Source organism: Falco cherrug, chromosome 13, assembly GCF_023634085.1.
Source record: "Falco cherrug isolate bFalChe1 chromosome 13, bFalChe1.pri, whole genome shotgun sequence".
Classification (NCBI taxonomy): domain Eukaryota; kingdom Metazoa; phylum Chordata; class Aves; order Falconiformes; family Falconidae; genus Falco; species Falco cherrug.
This window is the reverse complement of record NC_073709.1, coordinates 829,323-843,512: the sequence shown is the minus strand read 5'-3', so window position 1 is coordinate 843,512 and position 14,190 is coordinate 829,323.

The following is a 14,190-nucleotide window of genomic DNA, read 5'->3' as shown; positions in this document are numbered from 1 at the left end:
TTGAAATACAATACGTCATACCACGTAGTACAAACAGCCCAGCAGAAAACACAAGACGTACCATAGGATACAAAATACAACCCTACGCACACCATACCCACTAGGCCGGAAATACAAGATACAGCTCAAGAGACCCTCAGTACAATAAGCACTAAACCACGCTAAACCAAAACAATACATACAGCACAAAATACAGTCCAGATCAGATCATGCAATACTCAGTAGACACAGGACGACGCACTACGGAACACAAAACCAACTACAGTACGCTCCACCATGTACCCCCCGCCCTTGCTACAACCCATCCCCGACAAAGGACATTGTACAGACCACTTAAGAGACACAGAAGATGCCGTACAATCAAATACACCCAACCAAACGCCATACAAAAGAGCAAACGCAATGATGCGGCGATGACAGGCTCCTCCGGTGACATCTGGCAAAGGGCTCCTCCGGGGTGCCGCCATTCAGGGCTCCTTCAGCGCGGGGCGACGAAAGGCTCCACAGAGACGGCCTGGGCTGTGTGATGAACATGTCCTCTGGGGCTGGCACGATGCAGGGCTCCCCAGGCTAAACAACCCCAGCTCCCTCAGCCTCTCCTCGAGACACACACCACCGAAGAAATCGCAAGAGCCAGTACATTACAAACCATAGCGCATGTCACAAGACACTTCCAGAAACAGCGCACAAAACCAGACGCAAAAGACAAGACAGGAAACAGAATCTGGGCGGGAAATACCGCAAAAGACAATACGTACCAGAAAATACAGGCAAAACAAGACAAAACCCAGTAAACGACACACAACAGAAGGTACTATGCAATACATATAACATACAACAGAAAACAAAACACGAATACATACCATCAAAATCATCCTGCACAATAAAAGACAGCACAAAGAATACACAGAATACTGAACAGACAGTAAAAAATACTCTACAGAAAACAAAATCCATCCCATGCAATGTATACCATACAGCACACACTGTACAAGAACTACGACTCCATACACACAATACATATGCTACAATACAAAATACAAGTACCACAGTAGAAAAATACAGGCCAACTACAATGCGACACCATCCCAGACCGGACAGGAGATACCACAGGCAGGGACCAGACCCACAGTACCTACCCTAGGGTACGTACCAAATCACCAGCGTCAGGAAGATCTCCCGTGGGGCACTGCGATGCAGGGCTCCTCCAACATAAGTTGACACAGGTGCCCTAGCAGGCCGCACGAGAAGCGGCTCCTGCGGGGCGGCACAAAGAAAGGCTCCTCCAGGGCTGCGCAACCAAGGACTCCTCCAGAGCGGAAAGACAAAAGGGCTCCTCTGCCGCCAAGCCATCAGGGGCTCCTCCAATGCTGCACCACCAAGGGCCCCACCAGCATGGCACCACCAACAGCTGCTCCGCTGCACCAAAGGGGCTCCAAGAAGAGCTGGGCATCAAACAAACTGCTCCTCCGGCGCTCCCTGCTAACCACTGCTCTGCTGCGGCGGCACAAAGCCAACCTCTGGGGAGGCGCCAAGACACGCTCCTCCGACGGGGCGACAACAAGGACGCCTGCGCAACGGCACTAGCACGGGCTCCTCCAGCGCAAAGCAACAAATGGCTCCTCCAGGGCGCTGCCACCATCGGCTCCTCCTCGGCAGTGTAACAAAGGGCTGCTCCTCTGCGGCACGACGAGGGGCTCCCGAGGCGCTTTGCCACCAATCGCTCCCCTGCGGCGCTGCGCTACAGGGCTGCTCCGGGGCGGCGCCACTGGGGGCTCTCCAGGAGCAACGCTATCAGCATCTCCTCTGGGGTGGTGCGAGCGCAATGCAACACGACTCATACCACGCTGGAAAGAACAGACTTGAAATACAATACGTCATACCACGTAGTACAAACAGCCCAGCAGAAAACACAAGACGTACCATAGGATACAAAATACAACCCTACGCACACCATACCCACTAGGCCGGAAATACAAGATACAGCTCAAGAGACCCTCAGTACAATAAGCACTAAACCACGCTAAACCAAAACAATACATACAGCACAAAATACAGTCCAGATCAGATCATGCAATACTCAGTAGACACAGGACGACGCACTACGGAACACAAAACCAACTACAGTACGCTCCACCATGTACCCCCCGCCCTTGCTACAACCCATCCCCGACAAAGGACATTGTACAGACCACTTAAGAGACACAGAAGATGCCGTACAATCAAATACACCCAACCAAACGCCATACAAAAGAGCAAACGCAATGATGCGGCGATGACAGGCTCCTCCGGTGACATCTGGCAAAGGGCTCCTCCGGGGTGCCGCCATTCAGGGCTCCTTCAGCGCGGGGCGACGAAAGGCTCCACAGAGACGGCCTGGGCTGTGTGATGAACATGTCCTCTGGGGCTGGCACGATGCAGGGCTCCCCAGGCTAAACAACCCCAGCTCCCTCAGCCTCTCCTCGAGACACACACCACCGAAGAAATCGCAAGAGCCAGTACATTACAAACCATAGCGCATGTCACAAGACACTTCCAGAAACAGCGCACAAAACCAGACGCAAAAGACAAGACAGGAAACAGAATCTGGGCGGGAAATACCGCAAAAGACAATACGTACCAGAAAATACAGGCAAAACAAGACAAAACCCAGTAAACGACACACAACAGAAGGTACTATGCAATACATATAACATACAACAGAAAACAAAACACGAATACATACCATCAAAATCATCCTGCACAATAAAAGACAGCACAAAGAATACACAGAATACTGAACAGACAGTAAAAAATACTCTACAGAAAACAAAATCCATCCCATGCAATGTATACCATACAGCACACACTGTACAAGAACTACGACTCCATACACACAATACATATGCTACAATACAAAATACAAGTACCACAGTAGAAAAATACAGGCCAACTACAATGCGACACCATCCCAGACCGGACAGGAGATACCACAGGCAGGGACCAGACCCACAGTACCTACCCTAGGGTACGTACCAAATCACCAGCGTCAGGAAGATCTCCCGTGGGGCACTGCGATGCAGGGCTCCTCCAACATAAGTTGACACAGGTGCCCTAGCAGGCCGCACGAGAAGCGGCTCCTGCGGGGCGGCACAAAGAAAGGCTCCTCCAGGGCTGCGCAACCAAGGACTCCTCCAGAGCGGAAAGACAAAAGGGCTCCTCTGCCGCCAAGCCATCAGGGGCTCCTCCAATGCTGCACCACCAAGGGCCCCACCAGCATGGCACCACCAACAGCTGCTCCGCTGCACCAAAGGGGCTCCAAGAAGAGCTGGGCATCAAACAAACTGCTCCTCCGGCGCTCCCTGCTAACCACTGCTCTGCTGCGGCGGCACAAAGCCAACCTCTGGGGAGGCGCCAAGACACGCTCCTCCGACGGGGCGACAACAAGGACGCCTGCGCAACGGCACTAGCACGGGCTCCTCCAGCGCAAAGCAACAAATGGCTCCTCCAGGGCGCTGCCACCATCGGCTCCTCCTCGGCAGTGTAACAAAGGGCTGCTCCTCTGCGGCACGACGAGGGGCTCCCGAGGCGCTTTGCCACCAATCGCTCCCCTGCGGCGCTGCGCTACAGGGCTGCTCCGGGGCGGCGCCACTGGGGGCTCTCCAGGAGCAACGCTATCAGCATCTCCTCTGGGGTGGTGCGAGCGCAATGCAACACGACTCATACCACGCTGGAAAGAACAGACTTGAAATACAATACGTCATACCACGTAGTACAAACAGCCCAGCAGAAAACACAAGACGTACCATAGGATACAAAATACAACCCTACGCACACCATACCCACTAGGCCGGAAATACAAGATACAGCTCAAGAGACCCTCAGTACAATAAGCACTAAACCACGCTAAACCAAAACAATACATACAGCACAAAATACAGTCCAGATCAGATCATGCAATACTCAGTAGACACAGGACGACGCACTACGGAACACAAAACCAACTACAGTACGCTCCACCATGTACCCCCCGCCCTTGCTACAACCCATCCCCGACAAAGGACATTGTACAGACCACTTAAGAGACACAGAAGATGCCGTACAATCAAATACACCCAACCAAACGCCATACAAAAGAGCAAACGCAATGATGCGGCGATGACAGGCTCCTCCGGTGACATCTGGCAAAGGGCTCCTCCGGGGTGCCGCCATTCAGGGCTCCTTCAGCGCGGGGCGACGAAAGGCTCCACAGAGACGGCCTGGGCTGTGTGATGAACATGTCCTCTGGGGCTGGCACGATGCAGGGCTCCCCAGGCTAAACAACCCCAGCTCCCTCAGCCTCTCCTCGAGACACACACCACCGAAGAAATCGCAGGAGCCAGTACATTACAAACCATAGCGCATGTCACAAGACACTTCCAGAAACAGCGCACAAAACCAGACGCAAAAGACAAGACAGGAAACAGAATCTGGGCGGGAAATACCGCAAAAGACAATACGTACCAGAAAATACAGGCAAAACAAGACAAAACCCAGTAAACGACACACAACAGAAGGTACTATGCAATACATATAACATACAACAGAAAACAAAACACGAATACATACCATCAAAATCATCCTGCACAATAAAAGACAGCACAAAGAATACACAGAATACTGAACAGACAGTAAAAAATACTCTACAGAAAACAAAATCCATCCCATGCAATGTATACCATACAGCACACACTGTACAAGAACTACGACTCCATACACACAATACATATGCTACAATACAAAATACAAGTACCACAGTAGAAAAATACAGGCCAACTACAATGCGACACCATCCCAGACCGGACAGGAGATACCACAGGCAGGGACCAGACCCGCAGTACCTACCGTAGAGTACGTACCAAATCACCAGCGTCAGGAAGATCTCCCGTGGGGCACTGCGATGCAGGGCTCCTCCAACATAAGTTGACACAGGTGCCCTAGCAGGCCGCACGAGAAGCGGCTCCTGCGGGGCGGCACAAAGAAAGGCTCCTCCAGGGCTGCGCAACCAAGGACTCCTCCAGAGCGGAAAGACAAAAGGGCTCCTCTGCCGCCAAGCCATCAGGGGCTCCTCCAATGCTGCACCACCAAGGGCCCCACCAGCATGGCACCACCAACAGCTGCTCCGCTGCACCAAAGGGGCTCCAAGAAGAGCTGGGCATCAAACAAACTGCTCCTCCGGCGCTCCCTGCTAACCACTGCTCTGCTGCGGCGGCACAAAGCCAACCTCTGGGGAGGCGCCAAGACACGCTCCTCCGACGGGGCGACAACAAGGACGCCTGCGCAACGGCACTAGCACGGGCTCCTCCAGCGCAAAGCAACAAATGGCTCCTCCAGGGCGCTGCCACCATCGGCTCCTCCTCGGCAGCGTAACAAAGGGCTGCTCCTCTGCGGCACGACGAGGGGCTCCCGAGGCGCTTTGCCACCAATCGCTCCCCTGCGGCGCTGCGCTACAGGGCTGCTCCGGGGCGGCGCCACTGGGGGCTCTCCAGGAGCAACGCTATCAGCATCTCCTCTGGGGTGGTGCGAGCGCAATGCAACACGACTCATACCACGCTGGAAAGAACAGACTTGAAATACAATACGTCATACCACGTAGTACAAACAGCCCAGCAGAAAACACAAGACGTACCATAGGATACAAAATACAACCCTACGCACACCATACCCACTAGGCCGGAAATACAAGATACAGCTCAAGAGACCCTCAGTACAATAAGCACTAAACCACGCTAAACCAAAACAATACATACAGCACAAAATACAGTCCAGATCAGATCATGCAATACTCAGTAGACACAGGACGACGCACTACGGAACACAAAACCAACTACAGTACGCTCCACCATGTACCCCCCGCCCTTGCTACAACCCATCCCCGACAAAGGACATTGTACAGACCACTTAAGAGACACAGAAGATGCCGTACAATCAAATACACCCAACCAAACGCCATACAAAAGAGCAAACGCAATGATGCGGCGATGACAGGCTCCTCCGGTGACATCTGGCAAAGGGCTCCTCCGGGGTGCCGCCATTCAGGGCTCCTTCAGCGCGGGGCGACGAAAGGCTCCACAGAGACGGCCTGGGCTGTGTGATGAACATGTCCTCTGGGGCTGGCACGATGCAGGGCTCCCCAGGCTAAACAACCCCAGCTCCCTCAGCCTCTCCTCGAGACACACACCACCGAAGAAATCGCAAGAGCCAGTACATTACAAACCATAGCGCATGTCACAAGACACTTCCAGAAACAGCGCACAAAACCAGACGCAAAAGACAAGACAGGAAACAGAATCTGGGCGGGAAATACCGCAAAAGACAATACGTACCAGAAAATACAGGCAAAACAAGACAAAACCCAGTAAACGACACACAACAGAAGGTACTATGCAATACATATAACATACAACAGAAAACAAAACACGAATACATACCATCAAAATCATCCTGCACAATAAAAGACAACACAAAGAATACACAGAATACTGAACAGACAGTAAAAAATACTCTACAGAAAACAAAATCCATCCCATGCAATGTATACCATACAGCACACACTGTACAAGAACTACGACTCCATACACACAATACATATGCTACAATACAAAATACAAGTACCACAGTAGAAAAATACAGGCCAACTACAATGCGACACCATCCCAGACCGGACAGGAGATACCACAGGCAGGGACCAGACCCACAGTACCTACCCTAGGGTACGTACCAAATCACCAGCGTCAGGAAGATCTCCCGTGGGGCACTGCGATGCAGGGCTCCTCCAACATAAGTTGACACAGGTGCCCTAGCAGGCCGCACGAGAAGCGGCTCCTGCGGGGCGGCACAAAGAAAGGCTCCTCCAGGGCTGCGCAACCAAGGACTCCTCCAGAGCGGAAAGACAAAAGGGCTCCTCTGCCGCCAAGCCATCAGGGGCTCCTCCAATGCTGCACCACCAAGGGCCCCACCAGCATGGCACCACCAACAGCTGCTCCGCTGCACCAAAGGGGCTCCAAGAAGAGCTGGGCATCAAACAAACTGCTCCTCCGGCGCTCCCTGCTAACCACTGCTCTGCTGCGGCGGCACAAAGCCAACCTCTGGGGAGGCGCCAAGACACGCTCCTCCGACGGGGCGACAACAAGGACGCCTGCGCAACGGCACTAGCACGGGCTCCTCCAGCGCAAAGCAACAAATGGCTCCTCCAGGGCGCTGCCACCATCGGCTCCTCCGCGGCAGTGTAACAAAGGGCTGCTCCTCTGCGGCACGACGAGGGGCTCCCGAGGCGCTTTGCCACCAATCGCTCCCCTGCGGCGCTGCGCTACAGGGCTGCTCCGGGGCGGCGCCACTGGGGGCTCTCCAGGAGCAACGCTATCAGCATCTCCTCTGGGGTGGTGCGAGCGCAATGCAACACGACTCATACCACGCTGGAAAGAACAGACTTGAAATACAATACGTCATACCACGTAGTACAAACAGCCCAGCAGAAAACACAAGACGTACCATAGGATACAAAATACAACCCTACGCACACCATACCCACTAGGCCGGAAATACAAGATACAGCTCAAGAGACCCTCAGTACAATAAGCACTAAACCACGCTAAACCAAAACAATACATACAGCACAAAATACAGTCCAGATCAGATCATGCAATACTCAGTAGACACAGGACGACGCACTACGGAACACAAAACCAACTACAGTACGCTCCACCATGTACCCCCCGCCCTTGCTACAACCCATCCCCGACAAAGGACATTGTACAGACCACTTAAGAGACACAGAAGATGCCGTACAATCAAATACACCCAACCAAACGCCATACAAAAGAGCAAACGCAATGATGCGGCGATGACAGGCTCCTCCGGTGACATCTGGCAAAGGGCTCCTCCGGGGTGCCGCCATTCAGGGCTCCTTCAGCGCGGGGCGACGAAAGGCTCCACAGAGACGGCCTGGGCTGTGTGATGAACATGTCCTCTGGGGCTGGCACGATGCAGGGCTCCCCAGGCTAAACAACCCCAGCTCCCTCAGCCTCTCCTCGAGACACACACCACCGAAGAAATCGCAGGAGCCAGTACATTACAAACCATAGCGCATGTCACAAGACACTTCCAGAAACAGCGCACAAAACCAGACGCAAAAGACAAGACAGGAAACAGAATCTGGGCGGGAAATACCGCAAAAGACAATACGTACCAGAAAATACAGGCAAAACAAGACAAAACCCAGTAAACGACACACAACAGAAGGTACTATGCAATACATATAACATACAACAGAAAACAAAACACGAATACATACCATCAAAATCATCCTGCACAATAAAAGACAGCACAAAGAATACACAGAATACTGAACAGACAGTAAAAAATACTCTACAGAAAACAAAATCCATCCCATGCAATGTATACCATACAGCACACACTGTACAAGAACTACGACTCCATACACACAATACATATGCTACAATACAAAATACAAGTACCACAGTAGAAAAATACAGGCCAACTACAATGCGACACCATCCCAGACCGGACAGGAGATACCACAGGCAGGGACCAGACCCACAGTACCTACCCTAGGGTACGTACCAAATCACCAGCGTCAGGAAGATCTCCCGTGGGGCACTGCGATGCAGGGCTCCTCCAACATAAGTTGACACAGGTGCCCTAGCAGGCCGCACGAGAAGCGGCTCCTGCGGGGCGGCACAAAGAAAGGCTCCTCCAGGGCTGCGCAACCAAGGACTCCTCCAGAGCGGAAAGACAAAAGGGCTCCTCTGCCGCCAAGCCATCAGGGGCTCCTCCAATGCTGCACCACCAAGGGCCCCACCAGCATGGCACCACCAACAGCTGCTCCGCTGCACCAAAGGGGCTCCAAGAAGAGCTGGGCATCAAACAAACTGCTCCTCCGGCGCTCCCTGCTAACCACTGCTCTGCTGCGGCGGCACAAAGCCAACCTCTGGGGAGGCGCCAAGACACGCTCCTCCGACGGGGCGACAACAAGGACGCCTGCGCAACGGCACTAGCACGGGCTCCTCCAGCGCAAAGCAACAAATGGCTCCTCCAGGGCGCTGCCACCATCGGCTCCTCCGCGGCAGTGTAACAAAGGGCTGCTCCTCTGCGGCACGACGAGGGGCTCCCGAGGCGCTTTGCCACCAATCGCTCCCCTGCGGCGCTGCGCTACAGGGCTGCTCCGGGGCGGCGCCACTGGGGGCTCTCCAGGAGCAACGCTATCAGCATCTCCTCTGGGGTGGTGCGAGCGCAATGCAACACGACTCATACCACGCTGGAAAGAACAGACTTGAAATACAATACGTCATACCACGTAGTACAAACAGCCCAGCAGAAAACACAAGACGTACCATAGGATACAAAATACAACCCTACGCACACCATACCCACTAGGCCGGAAATACAAGATACAGCTCAAGAGACCCTCAGTACAATAAGCACTAAACCACGCTAAACCAAAACAATACATACAGCACAAAATACAGTCCAGATCAGATCATGCAATACTCAGTAGACACAGGACGACGCACTACGGAACACAAAACCAACTACAGTACGCTCCACCATGTACCCCCCGCCCTTGCTACAACCCATCCCCGACAAAGGACATTGTACAGACCACTTAAGAGACACAGAAGATGCCGTACAATCAAATACACCCAACCAAACGCCATACAAAAGAGCAAACGCAATGATGCGGCGATGACAGGCTCCTCCGGTGACATCTGGCAAAGGGCTCCTCCGGGGTGCTGCCATTCAGGGCTCCTTCAGCGCGGGGCGACGAAAGGCTCCACAGAGACGGCCTGGGCTGTGTGATGAACATGTCCTCTGGGGCTGGCACGATGCAGGGCTCCCCAGGCTAAACAACCCCAGCTCCCTCAGCCTCTCCTCGAGACACACACCACCGAAGAAATCGCAGGAGCCAGTACATTACAAACCATAGCGCATGTCACAAGACACTTCCAGAAACAGCGCACAAAACCAGACGCAAAAGACAAGACAGGAAACAGAATCTGGGCGGGAAATACCGCAAAAGACAATACGTACCAGAAAATACAGGCAAAACAAGACAAAACCCAGTAAACGACACACAACAGAAGGTACTATGCAATACATATAACATACAACAGAAAACAAAACACGAATACATACCATCAAAATCATCCTGCACAATAAAAGACAGCACAAAGAATACACAGAATACTGAACAGACAGTAAAAAATACTCTACAGAAAACAAAATCCATCCCATGCAATGTATACCATACAGCACACACTGTACAAGAACTACGACTCCATACACACAATACATATGCTACAATACAAAATACAAGTACCACAGTAGAAAAATACAGGCCAACTACAATGCGACACCATCCCAGACCGGACAGGAGATACCACAGGCAGGGACCAGACCCACAGTACCTACCCTAGGGTACGTACCAAATCACCAGCGTCAGGAAGATCTCCCGTGGGGCACTGCGATGCAGGGCTCCTCCAACATAAGTTGACACAGGTGCCCTAGCAGGCAGCACGGGAAGCGGCTCCTGCGGGGCGGCACAAAGAAAGGCTCCTCCAGGGCTGCGCAACCAAGGACTCCTCCAGAGCGGAAAGACAAAAGGGCTCCTCTGCCGCCAAGCCATCAGGGGCTCCTCCAATGCTGCACCACCAAGGGCCCCACCAGCATGGCACCACCAACAGCTGCTCCGCTGCACCAAAGGGGCTCCAAGAAGAGCTGGGCATCAAACAAACTGCTCCTCCGGCGCTCCCTGCTAACCACTGCTCTGCTGCGGCGGCACAAAGCCAACCTCTGGGGAGGCGCCAAGACACGCTCCTCCGACGGGGCGACAACAAGGACGCCAGCGCAACGGCACTAGCACGGGCTCCTCCAGCGCAAAGCAACAAATGGCTCCTCCAGGGCGCTGCCACCATCGGCTCCTCCGCGGCAGCGTAACAAAGGGCTGCTCCTCTGCGGCACGACGAGGGGCTCCCGAGGCGCTTTGCCACCAATCGCTCCCCTGCGGCGCTGCGCTACAGGGCTGCTCCGGGGCGGCGCCACTGGGGGCTCTCCAGGAGCAACGCTATCAGCATCTCCTCTGGGGTGGTGCGAGCGCAATGCAACACGACTCATACCACGCTGGAAAGAACAGACTTGAAATACAATACGTCATACCACGTAGTACAAACAGCCCAGCAGAAAACACAAGACGTACCATAGGATACACAATACAACCCTACGCACACCATACCCACTAGGCCGGAAATACAAGATACAGCTCAAGAGACCCTCAGTACAATAAGCACTAAACCACGCAAAACCAAAACAATACATACAGCACAAAATACAGTCCAGATCAGATCATGCAATACTCAGTAGACACAGGACGACGCACTACGGAACACAAAACCAACTACAGTACGCTCCACCATGTACCCCCCGCCCTTGCTACAACCCATCCCCGACAAAGGACATTGTACAGACCACTTAAGAGACACAGAAGATGCCGTACAATCAAATACACCCAACCAAACGCCATACAAAAGAGCAAACGCAATGATGCGGCGATGACAGGCTCCTCCGGTGACATCTGGCAAAGGGCTCCTCCGGGGTGCCGCCATTCAGGGCTCCTTCAGCGCGGGGCGACGAAAGGCTCCACAGAGACGGCCTGGGCTGTGTGATGAACATGTCCTCTGGGGCTGGCACGATGCAGGGCTCCCCAGGCTAAACAACCCCAGCTCCCTCAGCCTCTCCTCAAGACACACACCACCGAAGAAATCGCAGGAGCCAGTACATTACAAACCATAGCGCATGTCACAAGACACTTCCAGAAACAGCGCACAAAACCAGACGCAAAAGACAAGACAGGAAACAGAATCTGGGCGGGAAATACCGCAAAAGACAATACGTACCAGAAAATACAGGCAAAACAAGACAAAACCCAGTAAACGACACACAACAGAAGGTACTATGCAATACATATAACATACAACAGAAAACAAAACACGAATACATACCATCAAAATCATCCTGCACAATAAAAGACAGCACAAAGAATACACAGAATACTGAACAGACAGTAAAAAATACTCTACAGAAAACAAAATCCATCCCATGCAATGTATACCATACAGCACACACTGTACAAGAACTACGACTCCATACACACAATACATATGCTACAATACAAAATACAAGTACCACAGTAGAAAAATACAGGCCAACTACAATGCGACACCATCCCAGACCGGACAGGAGATACCACAGGCAGGGACCAGACCCACAGTACCTACCCTAGGGTACGTACCAAATCACCAGCGTCAGGAAGATCTCCCGTGGGGCACTGCGATGCAGGGCTCCTCCAACATAAGTTGACACAGGTGCCCTAGCAGGCCGCACGAGAAGCGGCTCCTGCGGGGCGGCACAAAGAAAGGCTCCTCCAGGGCTGCGCAACCAAGGACTCCTCCAGAGCGGAAAGACAAAAGGGCTCCTCTGCCGCCAAGCCATCAGGGGCTCCTCCAATGCTGCACCACCAAGGGCCCCACCAGCATGGCACCACCAACAGCTGCTCCGCTGCACCAAAGGGGCTCCAAGAAGAGCTGGGCATCAAACAAACTGCTCCTCCGGCGCTCCCTGCTAACCACTGCTCTGCTGCGGCGGCACAAAGCCAACCTCTGGGGAGGCGCCAAGACACGCTCCTCCGACGGGGCGACAACAAGGACGCCTGCGCAACGGCACTAGCACGGGCTCCTCCAGCGCAAAGCAACAAATGGCTCCTCCAGGGCGCTGCCACCATCGGCTCCTCCGCGGCAGTGTAACAAAGGGCTGCTCCTCTGCGGCACGACGAGGGGCTCCCGAGGCGCTTTGCCACCAATCGCTCCCCTGCGGCGCTGCGCTACAGGGCTGCTCCGGGGCGGCGCCACTGGGGGCTCTCCAGGAGCAACGCTATCAGCATCTCCTCTGGGGTGGTGCGAGCGCAATGCAACACGACTCATACCACGCTGGAAAGAACAGACTTGAAATACAATACGTCATACCACGTAGTACAAACAGCCCAGCAGAAAACACAAGACGTACCATAGGATACAAAATACAACCCTACGCACACCATACCCACTAGGCCGGAAATACAAGATACAGCTCAAGAGACCCTCAGTACAATAAGCACTAAACCACGCTAAACCAAAACAATACATACAGCACAAAATACAGTCCAGATCAGATCATGCAATACTCAGTAGACACAGGACGACGCACTACGGAACACAAAACCAACTACAGTACGCTCCACCATGTACCCCCCGCCCTTGCTACAACCCATCCCCGACAAAGGACATTGTACAGACCACTTAAGAGACACAGAAGATGCCGTACAATCAAATACACCCAACCAAACGCCATACAAAAGAGCAAACGCAATGATGCGGCGATGACAGGCTCCTCCGGTGACATCTGGCAAAGGGCTCCTCCGGGGTGCCGCCATTCAGGGCTCCTTCAGCGCGGGGCGACGAAAGGCTCCACAGAGACGGCCTGGGCTGTGTGATGAACATGTCCTCTGGGGCTGGCACGATGCAGGGCTCCCCAGGCTAAACAACCCCAGCTCCCTCAGCCTCTCCTCGAGACACACACCACCGAAGAAATCGCAGGAGCCAGTACATTACAAACCATAGCGCATGTCACAAGACACTTCCAGAAACAGCGCACAAAACCAGACGCAAAAGACAAGACAGGAAACAGAATCTGGGCGGGAAATACCGCAAAAGACAATACGTACCAGAAAATACAGGCAAAACAAGACAAAACCCAGTAAACGACACACAACAGAAGGTACTATGCAATACATATAACATACAACAGAAAACAAAACACGAATACATACCATCAAAATCATCCTGCACAATAAAAGACAGCACAAAGAATACACAGAATACTGAACAGACAGTAAAAAATACTCTACAGAAAACAAAATCCATCCCATGCAATGTATACCATACAGCACACACTGTACAAGAACTACGACTCCATACACACAATACATATGCTACAATACAAAATACAAGTACCACAGTAGAAAAATACAGGCCAACTACAATGCGACACCATCCCAGACCGGACAGGAGATACCACAGGCAGGGACCAGACCCACAGTACCTACCCTAGGGTACGTACCAA